Raw genomic sequence first — 23,465 nt, 5'->3', positions numbered from 1 at the left:
GAGGTTGGTGGGGAGGAATTTTAGCAAATTATGCTTATGAATCCCCCCGTAATTCTGATTCAAAGCTTTTAATAGAGTGCCTGTCGACACTTTTTGGGTAAATTCAAGGCTTGGTCCCTGTATTTCCTTCAACTCTAAAACAAGCTACAAGTTTTGAAAACTTTCAATTTAGTCCCCAAAATTCACCAATTTACACAATTAATTTATTTTTTTTTCAAATTTTCTGGGTTGTTGCAGGTGGAGTGCAATCTTGTGTGAATGTCAGTAAAGTGTGGAGCATATGCCGTAATATAAAGTTGTTTATGAGGAAGCATTTTGATCTGGTACCAAATGTTCATTCAGAAAAAAATATATAATTATATTTTTTCAAAAATGATGCAATAACGCCTTCTATTATCACCATTCCATTTGTCTTAGCAAATTGCTTTTATGGATGTTGCTGTAGCTTCCTCGAAATTGGATGCATTTATATTTTTTGCGTGCAATTGGGACTGCAATGCCTATGAGAGCGGGTATTGCTGCTGATACTGCTGCAGCTTTACTTTTTCGCATACTTTCACAGCCTGCATTGCTTTTTCCTCTAATAAGACAAGTTGAGGGAGTAGAAGTTCAACATGAACCTTCTGGTGGTTATATATTGTGCTATAGAAAGCAGGTATTGCTGGTCAACTTCAAAATTTTGCATGTGATCTTCTATTCTTCAACTTTTTTGTTTCTCTTTACAGATAAGTAATTAATATGCATGGATTTATTCATACAATGATGCATGTTCACAAATACTGAAAAAAAAATCTTAAAACATTGTTCATCAGATTGAGGTTCCTGCGGCTGAAGCAACTATTGAAGCTACTGCCCAAGGGATCGTGTCAATGCTTTGTGCTTATGGACCGGAGGTGGAATGGAGAACATGTACCATATGGGAAGCTGCTTATGGCCTGATTCCCTTTAGCTCTTCAGCTGTTGATCTTCCAGAAATTATTGTTTCAACCCCATTGCAACCTCCCGTATTATCGTGGAACCTATACATACCACTTCTGAAGGTCTTGGAATACCTTCCACGTGGAAGTCCTTCTGAAGCATATCTCATGAAGATATTTGTGGCGACTTTTGAAGCAATTCTACAGAGAACTTTTCCACCTGAACCCTCCAGGGAGCAAACCAGAAAAACAAGATACAACATAGGGTCTGCCTCAAAGAATCTTGCTGTGGCGGAGCTTCGTACAATGGTGCATTCCCTCTTTTTGGAATCATGTGCTTCTATAAAGCTTGCTTCACGCCTACTTTTTGTTGTATTGACTGTGTGCATTAGCCATGAAACTCAGTTCAAGGGGAGTAAGTGACCAAGAGGTGAAGAAAGTTTTCCTCCTGATGAGGGCATTGATGAATCACAGGCACAATCTGAAAAGCTGAAAAACATAAAGTCCAGAAAAGCAAAGAAACAAGGGCTTGTAGCTGCGTTTGATTCTTATGTGCTGGCTGTTGTTTGTGCTCTTGCCTGCGAGCTTCAGTTGTTCCCTTTGGTTACAAGAGGAAATAATCAATCAACTTCTATAGATGTTCAAGCTACGGTCAACCCTGTAAATGTAAATGGATCTTGTATCGACTATGGACATGGTATTGACTCCGCTATCCATCATACTAACAGAATCTTGGCAATTTTAGAGGCACTTTTTTCGCTAAAGCCATCTTCTGTTGGCACTTCATGGGGTTATAGTTCAAATGAAATAGTTGCTGCAGCTATGGTTGCTGCTCATGTTTCTGAACTATTTAGACGATCAAAGGCTTGCATGTATGCACTCTATGTCCTAATGCGATGCAAGTGGGACAATGAAATCTACTCCAAGGCATCATCATTATATAATCTCATTGATATTCACAACAAGGCTGTCGCATCCATTGTTAACATGGCTGAACCATTAGAAGCACAACTGATATATGCACCTGTTGGGAAATCTTCCCATTGTTTAGATGACAGAAAACAAAACAAGTGTTTGCGTGCCACTTGCTTTGATCCTGGACAATCATCTACTTCAGAATTTGAAGATTCAACTCATTCAAACAATAATCTTAGATGTGAGAGGTTGTTAGCATCAAATGAAGGCTCAGGAAATTCCTTGGGCAAAGGTATCACAAGTTTCCCAATAGATGCCTCAGATTTGGCCAATTTTCTCACAAGGGACAGGCACATAGGATTCAATTGCAGTGCACAATTTCTTCTGAGATTAGTGCTTGTGGAGAAACAAGAGTTATGTTTCTCTGTTGTTTCACTACTGTGGCACAAGATGATAGCAGCCCCTGAAACACAGCTCAGTGCTGAAAGCACATCTGCCCAGTAAGGATGGAGACATGTAATCTTCACTTGTATATATAAAAAGATTCACCTTAACTGATTCCTTAGAATTTTTTATTATTTCTAAATAAAAGGTATGGTTTGTGATACTTGTGTGGATTAGTAACGTTTTGTGATGTATATAATTGCCCTATGTTTCATATGTAAATTCATCATTATGATTTCATTGGAATATATTTGTCTGACTTGCCTACTTGGATGGAATTAGGTGTTTTAGAGAGAGAAGCTCCTGCTTCTCTCTAGAGCCCAGGTGTTTTTATAAAAAGTTTTTTCTCCACCGTCCGTTGTTCGCCGTCAGCTGTCCGTAGCCTTACTTCGGCCATCGTTTTGACGCCGTTTTTTCCAGGATTGGTTGCCTGCTCTTGGTAAATACAGATCTGACCTTAGATTTGAGTAAAAGTCTGTCATTCGACACAGATCTACAAGCCGTCCACTGTAGATTTACGCTGACTCCCGCCGTCCGAGATCGACTCTGTCTCACCGCCGTTCGCAGAGTCTTATCGCGACCAAAACCCAAGTATTCTACTGTCGAGAGTCGCTACTATTTGCAGAGAACAGTTTCGAACTCACCATGGAGCCCCAACCCTTATCTCAGCCCAGCCGACTGCGAGGGTTTGTTTCAACTGGCACGATGGCTGTTTTCTCTGTGAAGCCCTCTACTGTTCCTCCTTCATCGTCAAGGACTTCAGAACTCCCTCTTGAGCCTCATAGCCGTGGTGCATCTGCTGATTTTCTTCTGGATTCTGCTGAGGAATTAGAAGCGAGAGTGAAGGCACTTAAAGCATTAGTGGCAGATTTGAATAAGTGGGAAAATGAGTTAAAGATGAAGGAGAAAGCAGTAGCAAGAGGCAGGTTTTTAAAGACCTCTGGATTTGCCGGTGCAACCACTTCATCTTACTCCGGTAAGGAAGAACGTGAAAGTGTGAAAGAAAATGAGAGGACAAAAAATCAGAAACGACACATGCGAGCTTTTACTAGACGCATGCTAGCCGGGTTGAGGCAATATGGCAACTTCCCTCTTCCCCCGCATGATGCGATGAACGACATACTGACTGCCTTGGTCCGTGAAGCTGGTTGGACAGTTGAGCCCGACGACACTACTTACAGACAATCTCATTCGCCACAAAATCAGCAAAATTTGGGAGCACATTCAGGGAGGTTAGGTGAAAGTCCATTATCATCCAACCATTTGAAGAAGTGCTCATAAAGAGGGAAACATAGGAACGAAAAGCTTTCTGTAGTACAGGAAACTCCAGCTCTTTCTGTCGTTGATGTTGATCATGATAGAACCAAGGAGATAAATTCGAAAGGGTTTTCCAATGAAAAGTTTTTCGAAGTGGTGGGAAGGAGAAGAAATGGGTTTCATAATTGGAGGAATGAAGGCCAACCAAATATCGGTAATGGGTTCAGAAATGGTTGTTACACGATTTTTATCGAAAACCTTCCAGAGAAGATCCATTGGAAGAGACTTGGATCTATATTTGGCACACATGGTCAAGTTCTTGATGCCTTCATTCCTAAAAAAAGAAACTCGAATGAGGTTCCCTTTGGGTTTATTCGCTATGCTACAATTGAAGAAGCAAGGACAACGATTTCTAAGATGAATGCCAATCAGATTTACGGCAGGATAATTAGAGTCTCATTGGCTAAATATAAACCCCAACAGTCTTTCTGGCTAAAGTCCTCGACTGTTGTTCAACGTAAGTCTGGGGTGAAAGATTTTTCGAGGATTAAACAATGTGAAGTTGAGGGTTCTGTAGACGAGGATAAACTTCAAGTGTTGACTAACTGTCTTGTGGGGTGGTGCAAGAACTTTATCAAAATTGGTAATCTTGCTAACCAAATACAAGCCAAAGGACTATCTGGTTTCACGCTAATGAGAGCTGCTGGAAATGCAGTTCTAATGGTTTTTGAAGACTACGATTCGTTGTGAAGCGTGAAGGATGATAAGCTAGAGACTCTTGCAGAGTGGTTTTCCATAGTGGAAACTTGGTCAGAGAGCTAGTAGTGGAGAACCGACGCGTGTGGTTATGTAGAAATCAGAGTAATTCTCTGTAATTTCTTATTCTTTTCAATAGTACATATTGCATATTTATATACAAATCATCTCTCTAAAGTAGGAAACTCTAAGAAAGGAAATATATTAATCCTAGGAGATATGATCCCTTAAAATAAGGGACTGTAGAATATTTACAGAATCCCTTAATTAAAGGATATTTACAGAATCCCTTAATTAAAGGATATTTACAGAATCCCTTAATTAAAGGATATTTACAGAATCCCTTAATTAAAGGATATTTAGATATTCATATATTTTTATAATTCCTACACTCCCCCTCAAGCTGGAGAATATACATTGTATAATCCCAGCTTGAATAGGAATTTATTGAAAACATGCTTTGGCAAAACCTTAGTAAGAATGTCTGCAACTTGTTCTTCTGAAGGAATGTATGAAAGTGTGGCTGTCTTTTTGTTAACTTGATCAGCAATAAAATGCCTATCAATCTCAACATGCTTTGTCCGATCATGTTGAACTGGGTTCTTGGCAATTTGAATAGTAGATTGATTATCACACAAAACTTCAAAGTGATCCTCTTGATTAGTGACAAGTTCTTTCAGTAGTTTAAGTAGCCAAATTCCTTCGCATATTCCCAATGCTAGTGCTCTGAATTCAACTTCAGCACTACTTCTTGAAACAACAGATTGTTTCTTACTTCTCCAAGTTGTAAGGTTTCCCCAAACAAAGGTTTGGTAATGATGTTTATCCCCAATGCTAGTGACATGTTTTGTAATGATGTTTATCCCCGTATGAGGGTTCGGTGTTACCACTTGTACTTGGTCTTCAATTTAATAAAATATGAGGCACTCTTTTCTTCCTTCCTATGTTCTTCAACATACTTCTAAGTATGTAGAAGAATACAAAGAGAGTTTTTAATGAGACCTCCAACTTCTATAAAAAAAACTACAGCAGTTGTACTTCAGGTCCAAATTTTGTTCATCTTGTGAATTTTAGTCTATAAATATACTCTAATGGTTCACTCCTTAGACTAAGAGAAAAGTCAATTTCATCTTTTAATGAAGGTATGCATCGATGCACTACTGGTGCATCGGTGCATAAAATGCATTCGATGTTGTATTATTACTGGGATGCATCGATGCATGCCTTATGCATAGATGCACTAATTGCATTCGATATTTTTATTTTAAAAGAGTGCATCGATGCACTACCAATACATCGATACACCTTCAAACAATTTCTGGGTTTTAACCTTGATGCATCGATGCACTATGAATGTGCATCGATGCACTCTGCCCAGAATCCTCTTTTTGAACCCGAAAATCATCAACTCTTCACTCAAATGCTTCATATTTCATCCCCTTTCATATTCCTAACTTTCATATACATGCTTAAACTCATTTATAATCAATTATCTCGTCTTTAACCTTAATATCCTCTACTCTTTATTAACTTCAAGAATTATACCAGATTTTTAACATGTTTTAAATCTAATTCTAACACTCCATTCCTTAATTAGATTGATGACAAGTCAAATTCCTTCTCAAAATTCACTTACTAACTCTTTTCCATAATTTCCTTTAAAAACTCATTTTCTTTAATCTTCCATAACTTCTTTATCTTTTAATTTTAGGACAACATAAGCTTTCCATAAGCTTAAATAATACCTAATGATCAAAACCCACTCTTAAAATTAAAAAATAATCAACTAACAAGGAATCTTACATTTGCAAGCTTTGCTCTTTCTTTCTCTCGTACATGAAGAAGAAGAAGAAGATGAAGAGAATATCTCTTCATCCTTATCCCCTCTAACATATATCCTTATCATATATATTTTTAATTCATTTATTAGTCAAATGACCATTTTGCCATCTATTTCATTTGATAATTACTAACAACTTTTAGGATTTATTTCCAGATAAATCATTGAAGTAATCCATTCTTCTACTTTAATCACTAAATTCTGAAACTTTACCATTTAGTCACTAACTCGTAGTTTGGGATGTTACAATCAGATCGTCTATCGTAACAGAAGGTCGAGTGACTCGTCCTCGACAACGGCCACGTCCTGTCCTACGACCTCTAGCAGCACTCATCGTTGGATCTATAAGGCTCTACAGAAAGAATTTGAAACATATATCAGATTAACATCAGGTATCTCGAGAAAACTTTAAATCATAAAATAAGGTGACACGTTTTTTTAAATTCTTAAAAATCCAAAGTTTAGGACCCATCTACAGTCCGAGTGTTTAAAACCGAATGCTCTGATACCACCAAATGTAACCCCCTAGACCCGGTCTAAACGTTAGACCCAAACCTAAGCAGTCACATGTCCCATTCATAGATTCCTTTATATTTAAAACAAGTTATAAATCATTAGATATAATACAGAACAAATATCAATAATACCGATATATCCAAAACGATAGCAAAATACATGTCACCAAACACAACTGGAAAACATATAGAGATATATGTTCGTACAAAATAAAGTAGTTGATCTTCCCTAATGCCAAATCTGCTAGCTTACGGTATGCTGTTATCTGAAAAAGGTTAAAATTTACATAATGAGCTAAAAAGCCCAATGTGCTCCAAACAGTGTATAAAAACATACAGATATAATCTTTCAATAAAATCGATTTATGCAACATGTTTTTTTATATTTAAAACATAAACACTACCCCCATCCTTTCACAATCTGTTTGTGTAGGTTCCCCAGAACCATACACCCCATACAACCAGTAAGGCCCTGAGCACAGCCGAAGAGCCACAGATAATCTTCCTCCAACAATATTTCCCCCCAATGATAGTAATGAACATGAATGTATTTGAGTAAAACAATGAATAATTCTTAAAAACATAAGAATGTTTCAAGCTTGAAAACCATAAGCAGAATTATAGAAATAAAAAATCAAATCAGTAATGTATGGTAATTCAGATGTTGGGTAATCAGTATTCAGAAATTGGTATAAAATACCGTAATCAGAAAATCATATCATACATATGCGGTAAATCAGATATCAGATACACATTTTTCAGACATATATTTTAAAACATTAATGTAACACTGTCAGGAAATACACCTATAACAGTCTGAGAAATCGGATAGGGTGCCTACTACTGGGTCTGTCGATCACGCTCTGCTGTAGCGCTAGATCCTACGAATTGGAAAAATCCATATTGGAATCCTAATATAAATAATCTTAATCTTTATTTAAATAATTTACGGAAACCTAAGGGTAGTTCTCGTATTACGCGGTTCGGGCTGATCTGACGAACGGACAACACCGGACCTAACTAATTCCCTCTCAGGTGAAACAAGAGTACATTCATATAATATTTTATTAAATCAATTCCTTAACTATATCTCAAATAAATAATCAAAAATGTTAAAATACTAAGCCCTTTGGGTTCACAAGCTTGATTAGGGGATTTTGGATCAGAATTTGGAAAACAGACTTCGGAATCAGATTCAGGACGTTGAAAAATATAAAATATGACATTCCGGAAATTTGAATTCTTGGTTAAAGTCAAAGTCATAGGGTTTGACTGACAATTTGGAGACTTTCGGGTTCGAATTTGGTGAAACGGACCCCAAAAATGGATTCAAGACATTGAAAAATGTCAGGATATGTATATTCGAAAAAGGTCAACGGTCGTTTAATGGCCGGTCAATGCCGATCAAAGTTCTGGTCAAAGAAGGTCAACAGATGATCAACCATTTTACACAATTATCACCCTTTTTAAAAATATTTACGAAAATAACACCCTTTCAAAAAACATATTGACGAAAATAACACCCTTTTAAAAAACATTAAGAAAATAACACCTTTTTAAAAATAATTACGAAACTAGTACCCTTTTAAAAATAATTACGAAAATAGCACACTTTTAAAAATAATTACGAAACTAACACCCAGTCAACGGTCAACGGGTCAGGTTTACGGGTCGGGTCAACGGTCGGGTCAACGGTCGGGTCAGGTCTACGGTCTTGTCGGGTTAGAACCGGTCAAACTGTTTCGGACCGGTCAAACCGGTTTTAATGCTTCTAAACCAGTTTCGAACATCCGCCACGCGCATTGGCGGCGCGTAGGACCTCTTCTGGCTTCGAAAAATTCACAGAAAAAATTCTAAAAATTATTTTGAACGATTTTGAGGCACTTACAAAGCTCGGTCCAAAATTTTGAACGGCGGAGAGCTCGATTTCAACAAATTGAAAATTTTGACCGCTTCACCTCCACACGCGCCGCCGCCTACAGAGACCAAGGATAACACCGGCGGACTCGAAACAGCACAAGGAACACGATGGTGCGGGAGGTGTTGAAAACGGAGCAACGATCGACGATGAATTTAGGATTTTCTCGGTGGTGGTGCTTAAAAAAACGTCCAGATTTTGACTTGAAATTCACGACGTTTGGCAGCGTTTCACTTCAATTGATTTAAGGGGTTTGTTCCTCACTTGATGACGAACACGATGGTGGTTTCAAAACGACGATCGGAGATCGAACGACTTCTGAATCGGTTTGGAAAGAGAGGTTGGTGGGGAGGAATTTTAGCAAATTATGCTTATGAATCCCCCCGTAATTCTGATTCAAAGCTTTTAATAGAGTGCCTGTCGACACTTTTTGGGTAAATTCAAGGCTTGGTCCCTGTATTTCCTTCAACTCTAAAACAAGCTACAAGTTTTGAAAACTTTCAATTTAGTCCCCAAAATTCACCAATTTACACAATTAATTTATTTTTTTTTCAAATTTTCTGGGTTGTTGCAGGTGGAGTGCAATCTTGTGTGAATGTCAGTAAAGTGTGGAGCATATGCCGTAATATAAAGTTGTTTATGAGGAAGCATTTGATCTGGTACCAAATGTTCATTCAGAAAAAAATATATAATTATATTTTTTCAAAATGATGCAATAACGCCTTCTATTATCACCATTCCATTTGTCTTAGCAAATTGCTTTTATGGATGTTGCTGTAGCTTCCTCGAAATTGGATGCATTTATATTTTTTGCGTGCAATTGGGACTGCAATGCCTATGAGAGCGGGTATTGCTGCTGATACTGCTGCAGCTTTACTTTTTCGCATACTTTCACAGCCTGCATTGCTTTTTCCTCTAATAAGACAAGTTGAGGGAGTAGAAGTTCAACATGAACCTTCTGGTGGTTATATATTGTGCTATAGAAAGCAGGTATTGCTGGTCAACTTCAAAATTTTGCATGTGATCTTCTATTCTTCAACTTTTTTGTTTCTCTTTACAGATAAGTAATTAATATGCATGGATTTATTCATACAATGATGCATGTTCACAAATACTGAAAAAAAATCTTAAAACATTGTTCATCAGATTGAGGTTCCTGCGGCTGAAGCAACTATTGAAGCTACTGCCCAAGGGATCGTGTCAATGCTTTGTGCTTATGGACCGGAGGTGGAATGGAGAACATGTACCATATGGGAAGCTGCTTATGGCCTGATTCCCTTTAGCTCTTCAGCTGTTGATCTTCCAGAAATTATTGTTTCAACCCCATTGCAACCTCCCGTATTATCGTGGAACCTATACATACCACTTCTGAAGGTCTTGGAATACCTTCCACGTGGAAGTCCTTCTGAAGCATATCTCATGAAGATATTTGTGGCGACTTTTGAAGCAATTCTACAGAGAACTTTTCCACCTGAACCCTCCAGGGAGCAAACCAGAAAAACAAGATACAACATAGGGTCTGCCTCAAAGAATCTTGCTGTGGCGGAGCTTCGTACAATGGTGCATTCCCTCTTTTGGAATCATGTGCTTCTATAAAGCTTGCTTCACGCCTACTTTTTGTTGTATTGACTGTGTGCATTAGCCATGAAACTCAGTTCAAGGGGAGTAAGTGACCAAGAGGTGAAGAAAGTTTTCCTCCTGATGAGGGCATTGATGAATCACAGGCACAATCTGAAAAGCTGAAAAACATAAAGTCCAGAAAAGCAAAAAAACAAGGGCTTGTAGCTGCGTTTGATTCTTATGTGCTGGCTGTTGTTTGTGCTCTTGCCTGCGAGCTTCAGTTGTTCCCTTTGGTTACAAGAGGAAATAATCAATCAACTTCTATAGATGTTCAAGCTACGGTCAACCCTGTAAATGTAAATGGATCTTGTATCGACTATGGACATGGTATTGACTCCGCTATCCATCATACTAACAGAATCTTGGCAATTTTAGAGGCACTTTTTTCGCTAAAGCCATCTTCTGTTGGCACTTCATGGGGTTATAGTTCAAATGAAATAGTTGCTGCAGCTATGGTTGCTGCTCATGTTTCTGAACTATTTAGACGATCAAAGGCTTGCATGTATGCACTCTATGTCCTAATGCGATGCAAGTGGGACAATGAAATCTACTCCAAGGCATCATCATTATATAATCTCATTGATATTCACAACAAGGCTGTCGCATCCATTGTTAACATGGCTGAACCATTAGAAGCACAACTGATATATGCACCTGTTGGGAAATCTTCCCATTGTTTAGATGACAGAAAACAAAACAAGTGTTTGCGTGCCACTTGCTTTGATCCTGGACAATCATCTACTTCAGAATTTGAAGATTCAACTCATTCAAACAATAATCTTAGATGTGAGAGGTTGTTAGCATCAAATGAAGGCTCAGGAAATTCCTTGGGCAAAGGTATCACAAGTTTCCCAATAGATGCCTCAGATTTGGCCAATTTTCTCACAAGGGACAGGCACATAGGATTCAATTGCAGTGCACAATTTCTTCTGAGATTAGTGCTTGTGGAGAAACAAGAGTTATGTTTCTCTGTTGTTTCACTACTGTGGCACAAGATGATAGCAGCCCCTGAAACACAGCTCAGTGCTGAAAGCACATCTGCCCAGTAAGGATGGAGACATGTAATCTTCACTTGTATATATAAAAAGATTCACCTTAACTGATTCCTTAGAATTTTTTATTATTTCTAAATAGAAGGTATGGTTTGTGATACTTGTGTGGATTAGTAACGTTTTGTGATGTATATAATTGCCCTATGTTTCATATGTAAATTCATCATTATGATTTCATTGGAATATATTTGTCTGACTTGCCTACTTGGATGGAATTAGGTGTTTTAGAGAGAGAAGCTCCTGCTTCTCTCTAGAGCCCAGGTGTTTTTATAAAAAGTTTTTTCTCCACCGTCCGTTGTTCGCCGTCAGCTGTCCGTAGCCTTACTTCGGCCATCGTTTTGACGCCGTTTTTTCCAGGATTGGTTGCCTGCTCTTGGTAAATACAGATCTGACCTTAGATTTGAGTAAAAGTCTGTCATTCGACACAGATCTACAAGCCGTCCACTGTAGATTTACGCTGACTCCCGCCGTCCGAGATCGACTCTGTCTCACCGCCGTTCGCAGAGTCTTATCGCAACCAAAACCCAAGTATTCTACTGTCGAGAGTCGCTACTATTTGCAGAGAACAGTTTCGAACTCACCATGGAGCCCCAACCCTTATCTCAGCCCAGCCGACTGCGAGGGTTTGTTTCAACTGGCACGATGGCTGTTTTCTCTGTGAAGCCCTCTACTGTTCCTCCTTCATCGTCAAGGACTTCAGAACTCCCTCTTGAGCCTCATAGCCGTGGTGCATCTGCTGATTTTCTTCTGGATTCTGCTGAGGAATTAGAAGCGAGAGTGAAGGCACTTAAAGCATTAGTGGCAGATTTGAATAAGTGGGAAAATGAGTTAAAGATGAAGGAGAAAGCAGTAGTAGCAAGAGGCAGGTTTTTAAAGACCTCTGGATTTGCCGGTGCAACCACTTCATCTTACTCCGGTAAGGAAGAACGTGAAAGTGTGAAAGAAAAGAGAGGACAAAAAATCAGAAACGACACATGCGAGCTTTTACTAGACGCATGCTAGCCGGTTGAGGCAATATGGCAACTTCCCTCTTCCCCCGCATGATGCGATGAACGACATACTGACTGCCTTGGTCCGTGAAGCTGGTTGGACAGTTGAGCCCGACGACACTACTTACAGACAATCTCATTCGCCACAAAATCAGCAAAATTTGGGAGCACATTCAGGGAGGTTAGGTGAAAGTCCATTATCATCCAACCATTTGAAGAAGTGCTCATAAAGAGGGAAACATAGGAACGAAAAGCTTTCTGTAGTACAGGAAACTCCAGCTCTTTCTGTCGTTGATGTTGATCATGATAGAACCAAGGAGATAAATTCGAAAGGGTTTTCCAATGAAAAGTTTTTCGAAGTGGTGGGAAGGAGAAGAAATGGGTTTCATAATTGGAGGAATGAAGGCCAACCAAATATCGGTAATGGGTTCAGAAATGGTTGTTACACGATTTTTATCGAAAACCTTCCAGAGAAGATCCATTGGAAGAGACTTGGATCTATATTTGGCACACATGGTCAAGTTCTTGATGCCTTCATTCCTAAAAAAAGAAACTCGAATGAGGTTCCCTTTGGGTTTATTCGCTATGCTACAATTGAAGAAGCAAGGACAACGATTTCTAAGATGAATGCCAATCAGATTTACGGCAGGATAATTAGAGTCTCATTGGCTAAATATAAACCCCAACAGTCTTTCTGGCTAAAGTCCTCGACTGTTGTTCAACGTAAGTCTGGGGTGAAAGATTTTTCGAGGATTAAACAATGTGAAGTTGAGGGTTCTGTAGACGAGGATAAACTTCAAGTGTTGACTAACTGTCTTGTGGGGTGGTGCAAGAACTTTATCAAAATTGGTAATCTTGCTAACCAAATACAAGCCAAAGGACTATCTGGTTTCACGCTAATGAGAGCTGCTGGAAATGCAGTTCTAATGGTTTTTGAAGACTACGATTCGTTGTGAAGCGTGAAGGATGATAAGCTAGAGACTCTTGCAGAGTGGTTTTCCATAGTGGAAACTTGGTCAGAGAGCTAGTAGTGGAGAACCGACGCGTGTGGTTATGTAGAAATCAGAGTAATTCTCTGTAATTTCTTATTCTTTTCAATAGTACATATTGCATATTTATATACAAATCATCTCTCTAAAGTAGGAAACTCTAAGAATGGAAAGATATTAATCCTAGGAGATATGATCCCTTAAAATAAGGGACTGTAGAATATTTACAGAATCCCTTAATTAAAGGATATTTACAGAATCCCTTAATTAAAGGATATTTACAGAATCCCTTAATTAAAGGATATTTACAGAATCCCTTAATTAAAGGATATTTAGATATTCATATATTTTTATAATTCCTACACTCCCCCTCAAGCTGGAGAATATACATTGTATAATCCCAGCTTGAATAGGAATTTATTGAAAACATGCTTTGGCAAAACCTTAGTAAGAATGTCTGCAACTTGTTCTTCTGAAGGAATGTATGAAAGTGTGGCTGTCTTTTTGTTAACTTGATCAGCAATAAAATGCCTATCAATCTCAACATGCTTTGTCCGATCATGTTGAACTGGGTTCTTGGCAATTTGAATAGTAGATTGATTATCACACAAAACTTCAAAGTGATCCTCTTGATTAGTGACAAGTTCTTTCAGTAGTTTAAGTAGCCAAATTCCTTCGCATATTCCCAATGCTAGTGCTCTGAATTCAACTTCAGCACTACTTCTTGAAACAACAGATTGTTTCTTACTTCTCCAAGTTGTAAGGTTTCCCCAAACAAAGGTTTGGTAATGATGTTTATCCCCAATGCTAGTGACATGTTTTGTAATGATGTTTATCCCCGTATGAGGGTTCGGTGTTACCACTTGTACTTGGTCTTCAATTTAATAAAATATGAGGCACTCTTTTCTTCCTTCCTATGTTCTTCAACATACTTCTAAGTATGTAGAAGAATACAAAGAGAGTTTTTAATGAGACCTCCAACTTCTATAAAAAAAACTACAGCAGTTGTACTTCAGGTCCAAATTTTGTTCATCTTGTGAATTTTAGTCTATAAATATATATATTTAAAATAGCAGGTTCTCGTGCTTTTCTTTATGTCTGCTGATTTGAACACCATGCCTTTTGTAAAAGGTGATATCAATTTGTAATCAAGGTAATATTTGTGATAAAACACTTTGGTTTAGTTTGTGTGTCCAAGCCAGCAGCCATAAAATTCCTAGTTTAGCTTTTGTGTGTGTGTGTGTTTTTTTTAAAAAAAACTTTATTTACTCTCTGTTTGGTCACTTTCATGGCCTTGTGTTCTTGTCAGGCGGATAGGGAATTGCAGCCTTGGATTGCCAAAGATGATGATCATGGTTAGAAGATGTGGAGAATCAACCAGCGGATTGTAAAGTTGATCGTGGAACTGATGAGAAACCATGATATCCCAGAATCATTGGTAATTGTAGCAAGTGCTTATGATAAAAAAAATTGTAGCAAGTGCTTCTGATCTACTTCTTCGTGCTACAGATGGGATGCTTATTGATGGGGATGCTTGTTGATGGGGAAGCTTGTACTTTACCGCAATTGGAGGTACTCTATCTAATTATTGTTGCTTGTAGATGGTCATTTGCCAATCATTGCATCTTTCTATTGAACATTTGTGTGAAGTCAAGGGATATTGTCCCACATTTGTTAATTTTTGGGTTTCGTATAATCTAATTATATTCAAGTTAAGCATCTTCACTTGCATCAATCGGTTTTGGATTGGATGCTTAACATGGTATTAGAACTCGGGTATATTATATTCTTCTTCCCTATTACCCCTTCGAAGGTCGTCTGTGTAAAGACCCTTGTAAAGCTACACATATTGGAGTGTTAACTGGTCTTATCTTGCAAATAAGTCAAGTCACATTTGAATTTATTTCAAAGCTTGGTTAATGTCTTCAATCTTTTTTATCCAGCTGCTGGAAGCAACAGCTAGAGCAGTCCAGCCAGTACTCGAGTGGAGAGAATCTGGACTGGCAGTGGCAGATGGACTTTCAAACCTGTTAAAGGTGAGCAAAATGCCCTTTAGGCCCCATTTGGTTCAAGGTATAATTCATTCATGGCAGGAATATTTTTTTCCCGGATGAATATACCCACGTTTGGCTGGGGCACATTACCAAGTGCCAGTTAAAAAAGAAATACCAACAATAATTTTTTTTAGTGTTTTCCCGGGAATATCTATCCCCCTCTCCCTTATGTATTTCATTATTCCCGTCCCCTTGTCTAAAATAACTTTCTCCCTTCGTTCTGGCTGATTCTGTGAAATTTCCGCCGTGCATGATTTCCGTCCGCCTTCCGTCGCTGCTCCCCTGAAAAACTGATTTTCTGAAAAGTTGAAAGCGATCAAGCAAGGATATGAGTTTACATATCTACTTTTCCTTTGTTTAATCTTCAATTTCTTTGATGTTTCTTCTCTGTTTCATACTTGGAAATTTTAAGGAAAAAGGTAATCGTTGAAACTCGTTCCATTAATGAAAACAGAAATGAATTAACCAAAAAAAATCATGACTTGACGAGTCAGTTTTGGGCAACAATCTATACCTAACACATAAATAAAGCATAATACTCTTACCTTCTTCCATGGACTTTGAGCTCTCTCCCTCTTTTCTTAATTGTTCTCTCCGACAATTCCTTTTACATCTGTCTAGCCTTTGCAGGTCAAGTCATCATCCCCAATATCTGTTCATTTTCTGATTATCATTCAGTTTTGTTCCTGGGTTTTCCCCCTTATTGATGATCAATTGTTTTGCTCTCTTGGATTTTCCTTTCACTTGTTTATCTTCATCCTTAGCTGATTTGCTGGTCTGGGTTTTGTTTCTTGCTTGAAGCATGTTGTTATTTTGCTTGAACTTAGTTATAATTGATGGTTTTGATGGGTACTTTTTTTTAACTATTTTATGAAATTTTCTGCTATAATTTATTTTATCTTTTATGTTTGGTGGTGAAACAAACTTAAGTTATGCATTACCGATAATTGGGATTGGAATTAAGGCACCATGTTTGTCTACTGTATCAATAGTTATCACTTGGTTATTTCTCTTCACCATGTGTTTGTCAAGCATTTATTCAAGGTAAAATTTTAAGCTCCTATCCTGATCGAGTTCTGAAGGATCGATTGAAAAAAAACAAACTTTTCCCCGACCTTTTTCTTTAAAAGGCATACATGAAAAATCAGATGAATTTTAGAAGATTCAGGCAACTACACTTGATAAGCTTCTGACCCTATACGCTTGATGATTTTGTAAGAACCGTAGTAACATGTAGCCAGCTTGAGATGTTTTCTCAAGGAAATGAAACTCTGTCGATACGGTTGGAGTTTAAATTAAACCTCATCTCTCACTTGGAACTCTCTCTCCTTTCTATTTTTATTTGTATACTGCTTCATCTGAGCTTGTGCCTTATATAATTGATCTTGTAATAACTTGTACAACTAATCACAATTAGACATTAATTTTGTCACACTCTGTAGTGTTGATTCCTCTCTTCATGCTAGAAGTTATGGTTTATAATCATATAGGGCCTCAAACCATGTTGTTCCTAAAACAATATAAAAATTTATGATGTACCACCATTTGGCTTGGGGCAACCATTTCACCTAAGTAGCGGCCTTGAGAAAGCAAATGCTTCTCAAATGTTACTTTAAACATTGGTTTAACCGCTCGATTTGTCCGTCCGTTTCAAGATACTATATAAGTTTTCAGCTCCCAATTATGTTTAATTATTATTTTTTTTATTATTAAGATATGGTTTTGAACTGACAATGGGTGAGTGAACGCAGGTAAGGATTAAACTAGAAAGAGTGAAAATGGTTGAGAAAACAAGGGGACGAAAAGAAGAGGTGTGACCAGAGAGTACATCATCAACCTTCACAAGCGCCTTCATGGCTGGTAACACATCTTTCCCTTTAAATTCCCTCGCTAATTTGCTTTACTTTGTGGAGGGTTAGTTGTCTGGTTGCAAAATTAGCTCTTCGCTGTATAACGTTGGTTGCTCGATTATTATTGTTTTCAGTATTTCGTAGATGTGTGTATTGATCTAATTGCTTTACTATATAAGTTTTGTCCTTCTGCAATTATGTTTAGAATCTCTTTTTGATTATGACTTTAGAATATGGTCCCAACTTTTTTTTGTAGTTTAGCCAGGTATATGTCAATCTTTTGACTTGAAGAATTTTTTGTGTTATGACTATTATCTTTTGTAAGTCTGAACATTGTAAAAACTTTTGATGGTTAATGTAATACTTCTTTTTGTTATGTAGTATATGACTTGCAAGTAAAGTGCTAGTTTTCGAATATGTTAATTACTTTTCATCCAATACTAGCATTGACAAGTAATTGCGTCCTTTTTGTTATCAAATTAGTTTGCAATGATGAGGTTTTCGAATCAGTGGAAGGCATTTGATACATGAAATGCTTCTTTAATGAATTTGCAATTTGGTTGATGTGATTAGCATTGGCAAGTAATTTCTTTTCTGTTCTTGCCTTGCTTAGATTTTGTTCATTACGTATTAGCTAACTTCTTTAATGAATTTGCAATTTGGTTGTTGTGATGATTAGTTCCAATTCATTTTCTTCTTTCTTCAATTCTTATAGATAGCTTTCACCGTAATTTTGGCCGATCATATTGTTTTGTTTGTCCCTCTTTATCCCTGTTTCTATAGTTAGTTTAAAAAGAATTCAATTTCAAACGGTGTTGTAAGTTTGCTCACATTCAATTCATCATACTTTGAGAGCCTTTTTTTATAGTTTGCTTCTTTTCTTCAAGTACTTTCCATTTGTAATGGTTTCTGAATCAATTATGATGATTGGAATATTAAACACCTGCAGCTTGACAATGAAGATGCATATTCAATCATATTATATGGAAGTGGTACCTTGTTTGCTTTGTGGCTAGCATATGCTCTTGTGGGTGCTATTGATTCAATTCCATTGGTGTGTTTTAAATCCGAATTCCCGAGTTTCTTTGGACCATGAATAAAACATTCATATTCCTTTTGGCTAACGATTGTAATCGTAAAATTCAACTGCCTGAATTGTTGGATTCGGACAGTGTTTCAACTTGATACATGAAAAAGGGAAGCGAAGTTGATACTTTCTCTAGTAGAACCATGACTAGTTAAAATAGCATCAAGATAAAAGGATGGATTCAGACAGTGTTTGGCTGGTATTCGGACAGTGTTTTCTAGGATTCGTTGCAACTTCTTGGACAAAAATAATGTGTCCCATACATTCAACTGTTTCGTGTTCAAAAAAATATTCTCTTTTTGACAAATAATCAGTTAGTTTGTAGTAATTGTAATAATACTATTTCTAAGTGTTGTAAATGTAAGTCTCAATTGTCAGAGTAAATATATCATCAAAGAAAACCAAAACAAACCTCAAATATGGTCCAAAAAGCTCATTCATTAGAGATTGAAATGTGGTTGGGCATTCATAAGACCAATTAGCATGACTTTGAATTCAAAATGGGTGTGGTGAGTTCTAAAAGCAGTTTTTTTTGTATATCATCTTCCTTGATTTGGATCTGGTAATAGTCAGACCTTAAATCGATTTTTGAAAAATATTTAACCTCTAATAATTCATCTAATAAATCCTCAACAACAAGAATGAAAAACTTATTTTTAATGGTCATAGCTATTTTGTGTGGAAAACATTATCCAACGGAATCATCGTCATGGTCGATTCAATATCATAGTGAAAGTTAAAAATCCCTAATATTGAACATTTAGTTAAATGTTGAAGTAAAGTTTTAATATATTTTTAAATAAATGATGTAAAATTTAATATTAATTAAAATTAAAATAATACATGATATATTTAAATAATAAAATGATATATTATCAATGAATTTTTATTTAAATATATTATCGATGAATTTTTATATAAATAATTTTTATTTAAATATTTAAAATTTCACTTGTTAAAAAATATAGAACAAGGTCAATTTGATAAAATATACATTTTAGTAATCTTTTATTCCTTAAACTAAACACTGTAATCTTACAATTTGATAAAATATACATTTTAGTAATCTTTTATTCCTTAAACTAAACACTGTAATCTTACATTACTGTCAAACAAACCAAACACACTAATGTAACATTCCCATTAATGTGTTAGGTAATGTTACATTCCGGTAATCATATTCCCACTGATAATCTTATATTTCGTGAACCAAACGCATCCTTATTGGCTTAGTCAATTCGTCATATTCTTAAGCTTAAAGTCTAAAACATGCTTTGAACTTGTTCATTATAAATACCAATGTCCATTAACACGGGAACAAAGGTCTCCTTTCGTAAGCTGATTTAAGCCCTTAATCTCTGTATCCATGCAGTGTCGTCTACCAGCTACAACTCGATACCTTTCTCATACAAGTGCACATGTTCGAGCTCTCAGCACATCAGTCCTTCGCAATATTTTGCACATAGGTTCGATCGATTCTAAATCTAAGGTGGAACTAAATGGTTTGCATGGCTTCTTATCAATACTTCAATATAGGTGCCATTGACTGGCAAACTGATATCGAAAAGTGCTTAACATGGGAAGCTTATAGTCAGCTTGCAAGAGGAATGCCTATACAATCTCTCGACACCGCCGCCAAAGTATTAGGCTGTAATATATCTATATAACATCTATTAACTTACGGATTATCAGTATAAAATACCCTTTTCTTTCTAAAAAACTGAGACTACAAAGAAGAATTAGACTCTCTTCAAATTGCTTGAGCCACACTGAAGGATGCCATGAAACTGTTCAAGCAGGGTAGTGCTATATGATAGGATGCCACACCGAAGTTTCATTTCATTTGTCTAATCTTACTTTGCGTTAAGCTTTAGCTTTGTATGATATTTAGACCCAGGTTTCGATTTGTTTGTCGGATTATGAAATATAATTTTAGTTTAACTTACACAGTTATTCCATTACAATGATGGAAGTGGCTGTATGATTCAGTTTCTTTCAGCATATCAGTTGATAAAATATTTAGTCTTCTTTTTCTGTCTGCTTTATTTAATTGATGAACTGTCTCGGTTTTGTTGTAGGTAGGTAATTCGAATATTTAGTTGTGTTTTATTTTTTTAATTTAAGATGATCTTGTTTGCAAATGGATAAAGATTGAAATAAATTTCGAGTATTTATTTGTGATTTTATCAATTAAACAACCCTAAAATTATAAGTAAGAATCCATAATGTATAATTTAAAAACTATTACACCTTTAAAAAATAAAGTGCTTAATTATAAAAAAAAATATTGAATATGACATTGTACATAAATGCCAAAATTAGGTACCTAAAATTATTTTTATCTTAATTTTAAAAGTATTTTTCAGTGAAAATTACAGTTAATTTTAAAACCAAGAAAAAAATTAAGAAACTATAAAAATTAAGAAAATAATAGGTCAAACTTTATGGTTGATACTTATACTATGCATATGGTGTAGATTTAATCCTTATACTCTAATTTGATTAATTTTAATCATGTACTTGTCAAAATTTAAAATCCTAATCCTAACTCAATTGGTACATGGGTGATATGATTGAATTATAATATTTAAAATCATCTACAGTTTATATTAAATATAAGGATTAAAATAAATTTTAATTTAACATATTTTACAATTATTATTTAAATTAATACTAAAATTTAAAATCTGAAACAAATTTCAGGAGTTAAAAATGATCAAATTAAAGTATTTGGACTAAATAAATAATCTATGTATAATACAGGTACTAATAAAGAATTTAGCCAAATAATAAAACGTAAAACTAATGACCATTAAAAACCTAAAATCGTGAATATATAAAACCCTACTTTACCTCCTTTCGTTACTCTCTTCAGCAAACCAGTCGTCCAGAGGCTCTTGTATTCTCTTTCCTCAGATCTCCTCATTCCTCACGAAATGGTATTTTGATTTTTTTTCCTTTTCTTCTCAGTCCGTAATCTTTACAATTCTCTCCATTAATTGATTAATTCATATTTTCGCAGCTTTTTATTTTGCTTCATCTAACTCAGTTTCTGATCTAAATTTACTTTATATATATTTGGGTGGAACGAGGTTTTTATGAGCGGTAATTAAATGTCTTTTACTTGATTTAAGTTCAGTTTTTTTTAACAAAAGATTGCTGCTTTTAACAACATTTTAATGTTTTCCTGTGTTAATAAATAATAATAATAATAATAATAATAATAATAATAATAATAATAATAATAATAATAATAATAATAATAATGTTTTCCTGTGTAGTCTCTGGTGGCCAACGAAGATTTTCAGCACATTTTGCGTGTGCTAAACACCAACGTTGATGGAAAGCAAAAAATTATGTTCGCTATGACTTCCATCAAGGGTATTGGAAGGCGTTTCGCTAACATCCTTTGCAAGAAGGCTGATGTAGACATGAACAAGAGGTTTGCTTTTGTTTCTGAAATTTTTGTACAATGCATGCAATTTTAGGCTTAGTATGGGGATAATGATGCTTTCTGGCGTCTAAGATTAGATGGATGATAAATGTTTTGGTTTTAGGGGTTTATTGTTGAGATGATTATGCATAGATTTGTATGGTGATTAGTTTACTTTAGATTAACTGTTTGCTAGGCTTCTATTATGTATAGTAAAGTATAAGTTGTGAGCTTGTGGCATGGGGATTTTTTTAAAATGGTGTTCAGTTTTGAGTAGTTTGTCAAGGATATGTTATTGATTTACTTCTTGTTATCAGGGCCGGTGAATTGACCGCACTGGAGCTGGAAAACCTCATGACCATTGTCGCAAACCCTAGGCAGTTTAAAATCCCTGACTGGTTTTTGAATAGGCAGAAGGATTAGAAGGATGGAAAGTATTCCCAAGTTGTGTCTAATGCTCTTGACATGAAGTTGAGAGATGATTGGATCGCTTGAAGAAGATCAGGTTAATTCCTTTTCTTGCTGTTTGTGCTGGAGTTGATCTTGTAACTTCTTTTGTATGTGCCAACCATGTGATGCTTTAAGAGATACAATCAAACCAACTCTTTCTAACATGAGTGTTAGATTTGAGTTTATGTTTGTCTCAGTGTTATAACATATCCTTCACTATTAGCATTTTCTGACATGAGAAAATAATTTGGGCTGTTTATTTGAGGCATTCTCTTCTGCAGCATCATACTTAAGGCAGATAAACATGTCTTGATGTCTTTCCCTTGGGTTATTAATTATTATGTAAGTAGGCAAGTTTGTTGGAATGTCTCAACATTTGGGCTGTTTCTTACCAGCTTCGAGCCTTGTTGGTAGGCAGGTTATTGTTGTTATGTGAAAAATTATTCTTTATATTATCTTGATGTTTGTATAAACGTTACCTAGCTAAAATTACTCTCCTGTTCCTTCCTCTGTTTGTCCTTGTTTCGTTTGCTGTATGATTAAGAAATTCTTGAGAGAAGTGTTTGTCCTGGTTTGATTCGGTTTGGTTTTATGGTTAGTTTCTGTCTATTGGGGAATGAGTCTAGAATAGATGGCAGCTAACAATTTATACTGTCTTTCAGGAACCACCGTGGTCTGAGGCACTACTGGGGCCTTCGTGTCCGTGGTCAGCACACCAAGACGACTGGTCGCAGAGGGAAGACTGTTGGTGTGTCTAAGAAGCGTTGAAGGCTTCATATATATTTAAACAATATATATATTATCTCAGTTTATTTCCTTGCTTGTAAGCATTGTCCGCAGGAGGACAAATTTTGGGTGTGTTTTTCCCTTGTTTCAAGACAATTATAGTGTTTGAATCAAATTTTGTTTTAATAATCAGTGCCTTGCATTTGTGTTAACCTTTAGCCCGTAGTTTATGTTTGCAATACTTTCAGCTCAAGTAATTTTCCAATAAAAACTCTAATAAAACATCAAATAAACTTTGGTGGAGGATTATGGGGGAGCAACTAATAAGATGTCACAACCATTGTTGATGTAAAGAAGATTTGTGTTATATCACAAATAGTATGAACTATAAATCTTTTCAAACCTAAAAAATTCTGCTAAACTTGATCTAAGATACCTCATTGTATGTTGTCTCTTCGATGAAAACTGATTTGAACTAATTACTCGGGACCTAAATCTCTCAAGAGAATGTAAGGTTTTGAAGTAATTGAACAGAGGCATGAAAAAATTGTATATAAATTATATTCCTGAAATGGAAAAAGAAATTTTTTATCGGTAATCCTTGCACAAACAGAATTGTTGATTCACTGAACAACGCAAAGTACTCAGATTTG

At 36.1% G+C, this 23,465-nt stretch overlaps 3 pseudogenes; all 3 read left to right on the top strand.

Moving 5' to 3' along the window:
- LOC120160981 overlaps nt 1–4,355 on the top strand; it is a 37,441-nt pseudogene extending 33,086 nt beyond the window's left edge.
- Nucleotides 4,356–9,355: 5,000 nt separating this feature from the next.
- LOC120160971 lies at nt 9,356–19,958 on the top strand (annotated as a pseudogene).
- A 1,025-nt stretch (nt 19,959–20,983) lies between these two features.
- LOC120161012 lies at nt 20,984–23,026 on the top strand (annotated as a pseudogene).
- Nucleotides 23,027–23,465: the final 439 nt, after the last annotated feature.

Source organism: Hibiscus syriacus, unplaced genomic scaffold, assembly GCF_006381635.1.
Source record: "Hibiscus syriacus cultivar Baekdansim isolate YM2019G1 unplaced genomic scaffold, ASM638163v2 tig00002878_pilon, whole genome shotgun sequence".
NCBI lineage: Eukaryota > Viridiplantae > Streptophyta > Magnoliopsida > Malvales > Malvaceae > Hibiscus > Hibiscus syriacus.
Note: the sequence above shows the minus strand (reverse complement) of the source record. Positions and strands in the feature narration are given on the sequence as shown.